A 15281-nucleotide genomic window follows, 5' to 3' on the forward strand; every position below is an offset into this window, starting at 1 on the left:
GCACAGCAGGCTCCGAGCTAATGGTCGGAGCGGGCACCTGAGTGACGCTCTGGGTGTTGTACGGCGACAGAGCTAAATCATGCCCATCGTGACAGTGCGGCGTGCTCGGCCATGGCTCGAATCCGTCGAAGATCAAGTCCCCGCGGATGTCGGCCGTGTAATTTAAGCTTCCAAACCTGACCTGATGGCCAGGGGCGTAGCTTTCGATCTACTCCAGATGGCCAAACGAGTTGGCCCGCAGTGCGAAGCCGCCGAATACGAAGATCTGTCCGGGGAGAAAGGTCTCCCCCTGGACCGCATCGTGATTGATGATCTAAGAAGACATCGGGCCTAAAGGCGACGACACAAAGGAACTCTCAATGAAAGCACCAATGTCGGTGTCAAAACCGGCGGATCTCGGGTAAGGGGTCCCGAACTGTGCATCTAGGCGGATGGTAACAGGAGACAAGGGACACGATGTTTTTACCCAGGTTCAGGCCCTCTCGATGGAGGTAAAACCCTACTCCTGCTTGATTAATATTGATGATATGGGTAGTACAAGAGTGGATCTACCACGAGATCAGAGAGGCTAAACCCTAGAAGCTAGCCTATGATATGATTGTTGTTCGTCCTACGGACTAAAACTCTCTGGTTTATATAGACACCGGAGAGGGCTAGGGTTACACAGAGTCGGTTACAATGGGAGGAGATCTTCATATCGTATCGCCAAGCTTGCCTTCCACGCCAAGGAAAGTCCCATCCGGACACGGGACGGAGTCTTCAGTCTTGTATCTTCATAGTCCGGGAGTCCGGCCGAAGGTCATAGTCCGGCCATCCGGACACCCCCTAATCCAGGACTCCCTCAACGGCCATGGGGGTCCTCGGCCCAATCTAACTGATCGGGAGACGACGTGGTGAGTACCCCCTAGTCTAGGACACCGTCAGTAGCCCCCTGAACCGGTCTTCAAGTTGGGGACGCTCGTCGATTCTTTCGAACTGTTCTTCATCTTCGGTCGTCGGTCTTGAAAGGTGGTTCAACAAATCTTCTCATCTTCGATCTTGAGGATCGCAAAGTAAATCCGAAGAGTTTACATGTCGGGTATCCGAGGAGCCCCTTTAAGTTTCCGGCCTTTACCAATGCCTTGTTATTACTACGCCACACCTCGGGTTTGAAGTTATTCCCAGGCGGCAGTGTCCTCTTGCATCCGAGCTCCAACGCTGGATTGCATTCGAGGTATCTTTTGCAGCCAAGCACCAACGCCGGACTGCTTCCGAGCTCCAACGCTGGAATGTATCCGAGCTTCAACGCTGGACTGTGTCCAAGCTCCAATACCGGACTGTATTTGAGCTCCAACGCTGGACTGTATCCGAGATTTCATAGATCATCTTGGTTCAAAAAAGTTGAAGGAGTTTAGCCGAGCTTAATGTCGGGAATGCCCTCTATGGAGCCAGCAACTGGGGCACGAGCTTTATGTCGGACTGCTTCTGAGGTGGTGCAATTTATTCTCTGTCGAGATATATAGCCAGTAGCCCTCAAGGTGTGTGCGTCGGTCTAAAACCCGAGATGCACCTGAAGCAAAACATGAAACCGCTGATCCTAGTAGCCCCTAAGACTTAGGTCGATGCGCGAAATCGGCCTAAGGATCAACTCCTAGCTCGGTAGCATACATAGGAATAGAAACGCGGTGTGCAAAGTCCTCAAGACTCAGGTTGGGTGCGGCCGACCAACCTGAGGATAATAATCTCCTCGAAAACTATATTGCACTTTAAATTTTCTGCATTGGATTGCCAATGCAGTAGCCCCCGAGACACTGGTCGGGTGGTAACATCAGATCAGGGGATCGATGTACCCCTTTAATATTTGTGAATAATAAGCATGAAGCCCAGTAGCCCCCGAGCCTTAATGTGGGCACGGGTGGCAGAATTAAGGATCGATATCCAAAGTAAAATCATAAATTATGTGTAATGATTCTATGTATCCAAGTACATTACATCATTAATGCTTGGATACGCATTGTACAAAACTTTGTTGACCGGCCATCGGCTTCAACCTCCTTGGCCAGTAGCCGGGAAGTGTTTGTCCCACTTTATAAAGCCTTTATGAGGGCAAAGATTTACGGCAAACAAGGCAATCCGCCTGATGTCTACTACACAACCTTCTTCTTGTAGACGTTGTTGGGCCTGCAAGTGCACAGGTTTGTAGGACAGCAGAAAATTTCCCTCAAGTGTATGACCTAAGGTTTATCAATCCGTAGGAGGCGTAGGATGAAGATGGTCTCTCTCAAACAACCCTGCAACCAAATAACAAAGAGTCTCTTGTGTCCCAAACACGCCCAATACAATGGTAAATTGTATAGGTGCACTAATTCGGCGAAGAGATGAAGATACAAGTGCAAAATAGATAGTAGATAAAGGTATTTGTAATCTGAAATTGTAAAAACAGCAAGGTAACAAGTGGTAAAAGTGAGCGTAAATGGTATTGCAATGATAGGAAACAAGGCCTAGGGTTCATACTTTCACTAGTGCAAGTTCTCTCAACAATAATAACATAGATAGATCATATAACAATCCCTCAACATGCAACAAAGAGTCACTCCAAAGAAACTAATAGCGGAGAACAAACGTAGAGATTATGGTAGGGTACGAAACCACCTCAAAGTTATTCTTTCGGATCAATCTATAAAAGAGTTCGTACTAGAATAACACCTTAAGACACAAATCAACCAAAAACCTAATGTCACCTAGATATTCCATTGTCACCTCAAGTATCCGTGGGCATGATTATACGATATGCATCACACAATCTTAGATTCAACCAACCATCATAAAAGTACTTCAAAGAGCTCCCCAAAGTTTCTATCGGAGAGTCAAGAACGTGTGCCAACCCCTATGCATAGGTTCCCAATGTCACGAAACCCGTAAGTTGATCACCAAAACATACATCAAGTGGCACATGATATCCCATTGTCACCACAGATAATCACGGCAAGACATACATCAAGTGTTCTCATAAAAGACTCAATCCGAGAAGATAACTTCAAAGGGGAAACTCAATTCATCACAAGAGAGTAGAGGGGGAGAAACATCATAAGATCCAACTACAATAGCAAATCTCAGGATACATCAAGATCGTGCCATAGAGGGAACACGAGAGAGAGAGAGAGAGATCAAACACATAGCACTCGTACATACCCTCGGCCCTGAGGGTGAACTACTCCCTCCTTGTCATGGATAGTGCCGGGATGATGAAGATGGCCACCGGTGAAGGATCCCCCTCCGGCAGGGTGCCGGGAAGGGCTCCCGAGAGGTTTTTGGTGGCTATAGAGGCTTTCGGCGGCGGAACTCCCGATCTATCTTCTGTTCTGGAAGTTTTAGGGTACGTGAGTATATATGGGTGCAAGGGGTACGTCGGTGGACCTCCGGTGTGCTCACGAGGCAGGGGGCGTGCCCTAGGGGGATGGGCATGCCCCCCAGCCTCGTGGGCAGCCTGGGACTCCCCTGACGTGCACTCCAAGTCTATCAGGTGGGCTTCCTTCCAAAATTAACTTCTCCAATTGATTTCATTCCGTTTTGACTCCGTCTGATATTCATTTTCCTCAAAACACTGAAATAGGCATAAAACAGCAAATCTGGGTTGGGCCTCCGGTTAATAGGTTAGTCCCAAAAATAATATAAAAGTGGATAATAAAGCCCAATATTGCCTAAAACAGTAGATAAAGTAGCATGGAGCAATCAAAAATTATAGATACGTTGGAGACGTATCACCGGCCATATGGTTTTATAAACAAAGGTACGCAGAGAGACAAAGTTTTATATTATTTTATAAATGCCGTCCAAAGAAAATAGTCCTGCTATTGGTTCCTTTCTTTGGGTTGTCATGCTAAGCATGATCATGAAACCTCAGCTCCGATCAATGAGGGAGGAAAATACTGAGGATTTAGTTCGGGGAAAGCTTCCGGACTCTATGGTCTAGATGAACCCAAAGTTTCACTTCCGTTGCGACCGTTTATAATCTGAAAGTGGACCATCGTCGGCTGCTACCCCCTTGTAGATGCTATGCAGGGTGTTTCCGAAATAACAAAACAACCCTTAGCCGACGTCTCGGTGCCCGAAGGCGGTTGTGTTGGAGAAAATGAGGCAATCAGATATGCGGGCTTTATAACTTTCACTTAGTCATAGGAGCTTAAAGTTGGGAGGCCAGCAAGTAGCCCCCCGCTTAGTGTTCAGCGACAGCCGAGGTCAAGCCGTAAACACTTTGGCCAATGTTATGAATGGCCCGTCATTTAATTCAGTCATCGGACTGCTGACCAGTTTACGCTTATTGTGACAGTCAGTTTTCGGCTTTCTCCACTGAGGTGCTTAACCATGCGAGTTGGAAGCACAATCGCAGTGGTTCTCCCTTTGCACACCTAGCCGAACAAAGGGGAACATAGGAGGCAAGCACAGGAGCCGGGCAACCCAACTATTGACCGAAGACACAATTTGAAACCGATGCATATATAGCAATATCCGAGAATTTTTGTCGAATCTCTAAAGGTGTCTGGCGTTGCACTGCGGGACTTATGCGGAAAACACACAAAGAGTTGAAAAGTGCCGCAGGATTGGAAAACCAAAAAACTTCAGTAAAAACTCGACGTCCGAACTAGATTAATTGTTCGGTGCCAATCAGAAAATTGGTCTTAGAGAAAAAAAATTGTGCTTCTGTCGTGCTTTAACATGACACATCCTATCTCAAGACTTCAAGCGGGTCAGCCTACGGCTTCAACCTCCTATCCTGAAGGCTGAGTACTTCTCGCTAGGCCAGTTTAGCAAACTTTAGCGGCTTTGAGAGGGAAATCCGGCTATTGACCACACACTCGCGTCGAAAAAAGGAGTGATAGAAAAAATAATTTGCAACGACTAGGAAGAAGAACACTTATTATAAAACAGCTCACATAATTTTAAGAGCCCCCGAGTGACTTGGGTAAAAGAATTTTATGTAAAATGATTGTATGTACCGAAGTACTTGTATCATATCTGTGTTCACCCAAACTTTATACGCGTCTTAACCGACCGTCGGCTTCTCCCTCTTCGGTCGAGGACCGAAAAGTGTTATGTACTCCACCTGTCGAGAATATCGACGGTCTTTCCGATAACCAGGCAATCAGGCCATAAGGCTCTAACAGACAAAGCGCGGTATATTACTAACAAAGTGTAAGAAGCATCTTCGAAGAAAATAGTACCCCCACCGATACCTTTCTTCGGTGCTCATTGTCATTATGAGACTTGTGCAATAGAATTTTTGTACTCATGAGTTCCGTTGTGTGCCGACCATGATTGGAAACAATAAGAGCGCTAGCTTTCGGCTTCACCCAGTCTGAGGTCAGAGCTCGAAAGAACCGGTCGTGACAATCGCAGAGGTGCTCCCTTTACTCCCTAGCCAAACAATCGGGAACATAGGGGTAAGCACAGGAGCCAGGCAACCCAGCTTGCAAATCACTTAGGTCAATATGGTGCATATTGTGGCATAATACACGAACAAGGAACGAAGCCATACAAGTATAATCATATGCAAGAGGAAAAGCTTCATAAAGGAAGCCCCAAGTAAACGCGGTATTCGAATTTGTGTGTCACAAACAAAGTTTGGACAAGGAAGTTTTTCACAAGAAACTTTTTGCCAAAAAAGTATAATGCTTGTTCAAACCGAACAAAATTTAAGACTGAAAGTTTTTGAGCATGAAAGCAACTTAGCTGGTTGATATGTTCGGCATTGATGACGAAGTCTGAGCTTGATGTGGGATAGGGTTACAGCCCCCAGGATGGTCCCAAGGTGGCCGAGCAGAGAGTCCGGCACTCTGAGAAGATGAAGCCCCCAGTCCATCCGCGGTAATGGAGCAGGTCGGTGATACGTCTCCAACGTATCTATAATTTATGAAGCATTCATGCTATATTACTTTGTATTTTGAATGAGTATGGGCTTTATTATACACTTTTATATTACTTTTGGGACTAACCTATTAACTGGAGGCCCAGCCCAGATTTGCTGTTTTATGCCTATTTCAGTGTTTTGAGGAAAAGGAATATCAGAAGGAGTCAAAACGGAATGAAATCAACTGGAGAAGTTATTTTTGGAAGGAAAGCCACCAGATAGACTTGGGCTCTACGTTAGGAGATACGGGACGAGCTCACGAGGGTGGAGGGTTCCCCCCTAGGGCGTGCCCCCTGCCTCGTGGGGCCCCCGTAGCTCCACCGACGTACCCCCTGCACCCATATATACCTACGTATCGTAAAACTTCCAGAACAAAAGACAGATCAGGAGTTGCGCCGCCGCAAGCCTCTGTAGCCACCAAAAACCTCTCGGGAGCCCTTCCCAGCACCCTGCCGGAGGGGGGATCCTTCATCGGTGGCCATCTTCATCATCCCGGCGCTCTCCATGACGAGGAGGGAGTAGTTCACCCTCGGTGCTGAGGGTATGTACCAGTAGCTATGTGTTTGATCTCTCTCTCTCTCTCTCTCTCTCGTGCTCTCTCTCGTGTTCCCTCTATGGCACGATCTTGATGTATCCCGAGCTTTTCTATTGTAGTTTGATCTTATGATGTTTCTACCCCCTCTACTCTCTTGTGATTAATTGAGTTTCCCCTTTGAAGTTATCTTATCGAATTGAGTCTTTTATGAACACTTGATGTATGTATTGCCATGCTTATCTGTGGTGACAATAGGATATCATGTGCCACTTGATGTATGTTTTGGTGACCAACTTGCGGGTTCCGCCCATGAACCTATGCATAGGGGTTGGCACACATTCTTGACTCTCCGGTACAAACTTTGGTGCACTCTTTGAAGTATTTTGTGTTGGTTGGATGAATCTGAGATTGTGTGATGCGTATCGTATAATCATGCCCACAGATACTTGAGGTGACAATGGAGTATCTAGGTGACATTAGGGTTTTGGTTGATTTGTGTCTTAAGGTGTTATTCTAGTACGAACTCTTTAATAGATCGATCCGAAAGAATAACTTTGAGGTGGTTTCGTACCCTACCATAATCTCTATGTTTGTTCTCCGCTATTTGTGGCTTTGGAGTGACTCTTTGTTGCATGTTGAGGGGTTGTTATATGATCTATCTATGTTATTATTGTTGAGAGAACTTGCACTAGTGAAAGTATGAACCCTAGGCCTTGTTTCCTATCATTGCAATACCGTTTATGCTCACTTTTACCACTTGTTACCTTGCTGTTTTTATTATTTCAAATTACAAAAACCTATATCTACTATCTATTTTGCACTTGTATCTTCATCTCTTCGATGAACTAGTGCATCTATACAATTTACCATTGTATTGGGTGTGCTGGGGACACAAGAGACTCTTTGTTATTTGGTTGTAGGGTTGTTTGAGACAGACCATCTTCATCCTACGCCTCAGATTGATAAAACTTAGGTCATCCACTTGAGGGAAATTTGCTACTGTCCTACAAACCTGTGCACTTGCAGGCCCAACAACGTCTACAAGAAGAAGGTTGTGTAGTAGACATCAAGCTCTTTTCTGGCGGCGTTGCCGGGGAGGTTAGCGCTTGAAGGTATATCTTTAGATCTTGCAATCGAATCTTTTTGTTTCTTGTTTTATCACTAGTTTAGTTTATAAAAGAAAACTACAAAAAAATGGAGTTAAGTTTGTCTCATACGCTTCATCTTTTTAATATCTTTCGTGAGTTTGATGGGAAGGAAAATTGTGCTCAAGTGCTAGAAGCAGAATGCATTAAAATGCTTGGTACTAAATCTTTGAATGATGAGCATGATTGCAATGTTGTTAGTATGAACTCTTTGAATATCAATAGTACTAATGATGATTGTACTAGTTATGATGAAAATGTCTCCTATAAGCATGTTGATTTTTGTGGAGTAGATTGGATTTGCATAGACACACCAAATAGAGAAAATAGATATTGCAAGAGCCATACGTATTTAAAAACTAAAGGTTTGCAAGAAAGTCTTGATGAGTGTGCTAAAAGATTCAATATTTTTTGCACTCCTTGCTACGTCTTGAGCTAGCATTGGTTTTCCCCGAAGAGGAGAGGGTGATGCAGCAAGTGTAGCGTAAGTATTTCCCTCAGTTTTTGAGAACCAAGGTATCAATCCAGTAGGAGGCTCCTCAAAAGTCCCACGCAACTACACAAACAAACTGAGAACTTGCAACCAACGCAATAAAGGGGTTGTCAATCCCTTCACGGCCACTTGCGAAAGTGAGATCTAATAGAGATAGTATGATAAGATAAATATATTTTTGGTATTTTATGATATAGATGCAAGAAAAGTAAAGATGCAAATAAAAGTAGATTGAAAGCAAATATGATAAGAGATAGACCCAGGGGCCATAGGTTTCACTAGAGGCTTCTCTCGAGAGCATAAGTATTACGATGGGTGAACGAATTACTGTCAAGCAATTGATAGAAAAGAGAATAATTATGACGATATCTAGGCATGATCATGTATATAGGTATCACATCCAAAACAAGTAGACCGACTCCTGCCTGCATCTACTACTATTACTCCACACATCGACCGCTATCCAGCATGCATCTAGAGTATTAAGTTCATAAGAACGGAGTAACGCATTAAGCAAGATGATATGATGTAGAGGGATAAACTCATGCAATATGATATAAACCCCATCTTGTTATCCTTGATGGCAACAATACAATACGTGTCTTGCAACCCTTTCTGTCACTGGGTAAGATCACCGCAAGATTGAACCCAAAGCTAAGCACTTCTCTCATGGCAAGAAAGATCAATCTAGTAGGCCAAACCAAACCGATAATTCGAAGAGACTTGCAAAGATAACTCAATCATACATAAAATAATTCAGAGAAGATTCAATTAATAACCATAGATAAATCTGAACATAAACTCACGATTCATCGGATCTTGACAAACACACCGCAAAAAGAGATTACATCAAATAGATCTCCACAAGAGAGGGGGGAGAACATTGTATTGAGATCCAAAAGGAGAGAAGAAGCCATCTAGCTAATAACTATGGACCCGTAGGTCTGTGGTAAACTACTCACAACTCATAGGAGGGACAAGTATGTTGATGTAGAGGCCCTCCATGGTTGATTCCCCCTCCGGCAGAGTGTCGCCAAAGGCTCCAAGATGGGATCTCGCGGGTACAGAAGGTTACGGTGGTGGAAATTGTGTTTCGTGGTGCCCCTGGATGTTTTCGAGGTCAGTAGGTATATATAGGAGGAAGAAGTACGTCGGTGGACGCCCGAGGGGCCCACGAGACAGGGGGCGCGCCCTACAGGGGGGCACCCTCCTATCTCGTGGGGCCCTCGGAGCTTTCTTGACTTGCACCCCAAGCTCTCCGGATCAGATTTGTTCCAAAAATAACGCTCCCGAAGGTTTCATTCCGTTTGGACTCCGTTTGATATTCCTTTTCTTCGAAATACTGAAATAGGCAAAAAAACAGCAATATGTGCTGGGCCTCCGGTTAGTAGGTTAGTCCCAAAAATGATAAAAATATGTAGAATAAAGCCCATAAGCATCCAAAACAGGTAATATAATAGCATGGAACAATCAAAAATTATAGATACGTTGGAGACGTATCAAGCACCCCCAAGCTTAATTCCTGCTCGTCCTCGAGTAGGTAAATGATAAAAAGAGAATTTTTGATGTGGAATGCTACCTAGCATAATTCATAATGTAATTTTATTTCATTGTGGCATGAATGTTCAGATCCAAGTAATACAAAATAAAAGTTCATATTGATATAAGAAATAGGAATACTACAAGCACACTAAGCAAGTAATCATGTCTTCTCAAAATAGCATGGCCAAAAGAAAGTTGTCCCTACAAAATCATATAGTCTGGCTAAGCTCTATCTTCATCACACAAAGTATTTAATCATGCACAACCCCGATGACGAGCCAAGCAATTGTTTCATACTTTAATAATCTCAAACTTTTTCAACTTTCACGCAATACATGAGCGTGAGCCATGGACATAGCACTATATGTGGAATAGAACGGTAGTTGTGGAGAAGACAAAAAAGGAGAAGATAGTCTCACATCAACTAGGCGTATCAACGGGCTATGGAGATGTCCATTAATAGATATCAATGTGAGTGAGTAGGGATTGCCATGCAACGGATGCACTAGAGCTATAAATATATGAAAGCTCAACAAAAGAAACTAGTGGGGTGCATCCAACTTGCTTGCTCACGAAGACCTAGGGCATTTTGAGGAAGCCCATAATTGGAATATACAAGCCAAGTTCTATAATGAAAAATTCTCACTAGTAAATGAAAGTGACAACATAAGAGACTCTCTATCATGAAGATCATGGTGCTACTTTGAAGCACAAGTGTGGTAAAAGGATAGTAGCATTGTCCCTTCTCTCTTTTTCTCTCATTTTTTTTATTTGGGCCTTTTTTATGGCCACTCTTTTTTTCGACCGGAGTCTCATCCCGACTTATGGGGGAATCATAGTCTCCATCATCCTTTCCTCACTGGGACAATGCTCTAATAATGATGATCATCACACTTTTATTTTTTTTTACAACTCAACAATTACAACTCGATACTTAGAACAAAATATGACTTTATATGAATGCCTCCGGTGGTATACCGGGATATGCAATGAATCAAGAGTGACATGTATGAAAGAATTATGAATGGTGGCTTTGCCACAAATACAATGTCAACTACATGTTCGTGCAAAAAGCAATATGACAAAAGTCATGTGTGTCATATGAACGGAACGGTGGAAAGTTGCATGGCAATATATCTCGGAATGGCTATGGAAATGCCATAATAGGTAGGTATGGTGGCTCTTGTGAGGAAGGAGTATGGTGGGTGTATGGTACCGGCGAAAGTTGCACGATACAAGAAAGGCTAGCAATAATGGAGGGGTGAAAGGAGTGCGTATAATCCATGGACTCAACATTAATCAAAAGAACTCATATACTTGTTGTAAAAATTTAGAAGTCATCAAAAACCAAAGCACTACACGCATGCTCCTAGGGGGATAGATTGGTAGGAAAAGACCATCGCTCGTCCCCAACTGCCACTCATAAGGAAGACAATAAATAAATAAAATTGTGCTCCGACTTCATCACAAAGCGGTTCACCATATGTGCATGCTACGGGAATCACTAGCTTCAACACAAGCAATCTTTAAATCCATAATCACCCAACTAGCATGACTTTAATATTACTACCTCCATATCTCAAAACAATTATCAAGCATCAAATTGATCATAGCATCCAATTCACTTTCTATGATAGTTTTTATTATACCCAACTTGGATGCTCATCATTCTAGGACCAAATTAAAACCATAGCAAATACCATGCTGTTCTAAGATACTCTCAAAGTAATATAAGTGAAGCATGAGAGACTAGCAATTTCTATAAAATTAATCCACCACCATGCTCTAAAAGATATAAGTGAAGCACTAGAGCAAAAACTATCAAGCTCAAAAGATATAAGTGAAGCACATAGAGTATTCTACCAAATTCTAATCAAATAGGCTTCTTCAAAAAGGTGTGTTACAACAAGTATGATTGTGGTAAACTAACAAGCAAAGACCAATATAATACACGACGCTCCAAGCAAAACACATATCATGTAGCGAATAAAAATATAGCTCCAAGTAAAGTTACCAATGAACAAAGACGAAAGAGGGGATGCCTTCCCGGGGCATCCCCAAGATTAGGCTTTTGACTATTCTTGAATATCTTGGGGTGACATAAGCATCCCCAAGCTTAGGCTATAGCCACTCTTTATTCCATATTCCATAAAAGCTTTACCCAAAACTTGAAAACTTCACAACACAAAACTCAATAGGAAATCTTATAAGCTCCGTTAGTGAAAGAAAACAAAACCACCACATAAGGTACTGCAATAAACTCATTATTTATTTATTTTGGTGTTAAACCTACTGTATTCCAACTTCCTTATGGTTTACAAACTAATTTATTAGCCATAGATGCATTGAAATAAGCAAACAACACACGAAAAACAGAATCTGTCAAAAACAGAACAGTCTGTAGCAATCTGTAACTAACGCAAACTTCTGGAACTCTAAAAGTCCTACAAAAATAGGAAGTACTGTAAATTTTGTCTATTGATCAGAAGCAAAAAGAATCAACACAAAAGCTCTTTTCTCTGATTTATTGATTTTTTTCTCGTGAGCGCAAAGTTTCTGTTTTTCAGCAGAATCAAATCAACCATCATCGTAGTTTATCCTATAGGTTCTACTTGGCACAAACACTAAACAAAAGATAAAAACACATCTAAACAGAAAGTAGAAACAAAATTTAACACTAAAAAGGAACAAAAACAAAGAACATAAAGAAAATTGGGTTGCCTCCCAACTAGCGCTATCGTTTAACGCCCCTAGCTAGGCATAAAAGCAAGGATAGATCTAATGAGCGCCATCTTTAATTTTTAGTTTTTTAGCGGAGTCATGCTCGAATCCGGGAGGTTCTTTACGTTTCCCTTCATACTCAGAAATTTTTAGATCCAAATAATCCGACCGCTCATTACAAAGGGTAATCAACATATTCATGCGGTCAAGATTTCCGCTAACACTTTTAAGAGGCTCAAGAGATTTTTGTAAAAATTTTGTTACTTCGCAAATCTTTCCAAACACTTGGGTTTCTTCTTGGGTAGGATGTGGTCCTCCCTTTTGAGGAAGTGTTCCCACTATTCCCTCTAATTTCATGCGCAATAATATGATTGATTTCAATAAAGTTTCCCTTGGCAATGTAGTCCAAAAGTTGTCTATGCGTCATATTTAGCCCAACATAAAAATTGTGAAGAAGAATTCTAAAGTTCACCTCTAGGGTGCACTTGCGATAAGATTCCATCATCCTATACCAAGCATCTTTCAAATTTTCTCCTTGCCTCTGCTTAAAGTGAAGAACTTCAAACTCGGGAGACATAGGAGCGGATAAGGAACTAGCGATAGTGACAAAGCGAACGAACTAACACACGAGCAAGCACACTGGGAACGGAAAAAGGCAAGCGAAAAAGAGAGGAAGAGATTGGGAAAGAGAGGGCGAATAAAACGGCAAGGGTGAAGTGGGGGAGAGGAAAACGAGAGGCAAATGGCAAATAATGTAAATGCGAGGGAGATGAGTTTGTGATGGGTACTTGGTATGTCTTGACTTGAGCGAAGACCTCCCCGGCAACGGCGCCAGAAATCCTTCTTGCTACGTCTTAAGCTAGAGTTGGTTTTCCCCGAAGAGGAGAGGGTGATGCAGCAAGTGTAGCGTAAGTATTTCACTTAGTTTTTGAGAACCAAGGTATCAATCCAGTAGGAGACTCCTCAAAAGTCCCACACACCTACACAAACAAACTGAGAACTCGCAACCAACACAATAAAGGGGTTGTCAATCCCTTCACGGCCACTTGCGAAAGTGAGATCTAATAGAGATAGTATGATAAGATAAATATATTTTTGGTATTTTATGATATAGATGCAAGAAAAGTAAGATGCAAATAAAAGTAGATTGAAAGCAAATATGATAAGAGATAGACCCGGGGGCCATAGGTTTCACTAGAGGCTTCTCTCGAGAGCATAACTATTACAGTGGGTGAACGAATTACTGTCAAGCAATTGATAGAAAAGCGAATAATTATGACGATATCTAGGCATGATCATGTATATAGGCATCACATCCAAAACAAGTAGACCGACTCCTGCCTGCATCTACTACTATTACTCCACACATCGACCGCTATCCAGCATGCATCTAGAGTATTAAGTTCATAATAACGGAGTAACGCATTAAGCAAGATGATATGATGTAGAGGGATAAACTCATGCAATATGATATAAACCCCATCTTGTTATCCTCGATGGCAACAATACAATACGTGTCTTGCAACCCTTTCTATCACTGGGTAAGATCACCACAAGATTGAACCCAAAGCTAAGCACTTCTCCCATGGCAAGAAAGATCAATCTAGTAGGCCAAACCAAACCGATAATTCGAAGAGACTTGCAAAGATAACTCAATCATACATAAAAGAATTCAGAGAAGATTCAGTTAATAACCATAGATAAATATGAACATAAACTCACGATTCATCGGATCTTGACAAACACACTGCAAAGAGAGATTACATCGAATAGATCTCCACAAGAGAGGGGGAGAACATTGTATTGAGATCCAAAAAGAGAGAAGAAGCCATCTAGCTAATAACTATGGACCCGTAGGTCTGTGGTAAACTACTCACACCTCATAGGAGGGGCAAGGATGTTGATGTAGAGCCCCTCCGTGGTTGATTCCCCCTCCGGCAGAGTGCCGGCGAAGGCTCCAAGATGGGATCTCGCGGATACAGAAGGTTACAATGGTGGATATTGTGTTTCGTGGTGCCCCTAGATGTTTTCGGGGTCCGTAGGTATATATAGGAGGAAGAAGTACATCGGTGGACGCCCGAGGGGCCCACGAGACAGGGGGGCGCCCTCCTATCTCGTGGGGCCCTCGGAGCTTTCTTGACTTGCACCCCAAGCTCTCCGGATCAGATTTGTTCCAAAAATAACGCTCCCGAAGGTTTCATTCCGTTTGGACTCCATTTGATATTCCTTTTCTTCGTAATACTGAAATAGGCAAAAAAAACAGCAATATGGGTTGGGCCTCCGGTTAGTAGGTTAGTCCCAAAAATGATAAAAATATGTAGAATAAATCCCATAAGCATCCAAAACAGGTAATATAATAGCATGGAACAATCAAAAATTATAGATACATTGGAGACGTATCACTCCTTGTGAAATTTGCAATGAACGTGGTCATTTAAATCTCCAATGCAAATTGTTTTATGATCGAATCATGTCCAAAAATTGTGATAGCTTGATTACCCTTGGGCATCATAAAGAGCTTAGTCTTCTTTTGGAGTATGAAGAAATGAAACGTATAACCGAGGGTATTCCAAAATTTAATCTTGATATATTTCTTGATTTTGATCTAGAGGATATTTAGTTGTATTGTGCGGAGAATTGCATTGAAAATCCTTATATTGCCAATTACATAAAGAAAAGAAAACAAATAGAAGATGAAGAGAATACTAATGAAAGGGAAGAGACTTCCCAATCTCCTCCTATTATTTCTTATGATGAATCAGGTAACGAGGAGGAGCTTGCTATTCAACCAGTCTCATCAATAAGGAGCTCAAAGAGGAAGGTAGAACCCACACATATTGTGAAGAAGAAAAAGAAAATGAGGAACAACAAAGGTAGAAAGGTATCCCTCCCAAATGATGTTGCTCCTACTACTCATTGGGATGATGATAATGTTGGGGAACGTTGCAGAAAATAAAA

This window comes from Triticum dicoccoides, chromosome 1B (assembly GCF_002162155.2).
Source record: "Triticum dicoccoides isolate Atlit2015 ecotype Zavitan chromosome 1B, WEW_v2.0, whole genome shotgun sequence".
NCBI lineage: Eukaryota > Viridiplantae > Streptophyta > Magnoliopsida > Poales > Poaceae > Triticum > Triticum dicoccoides.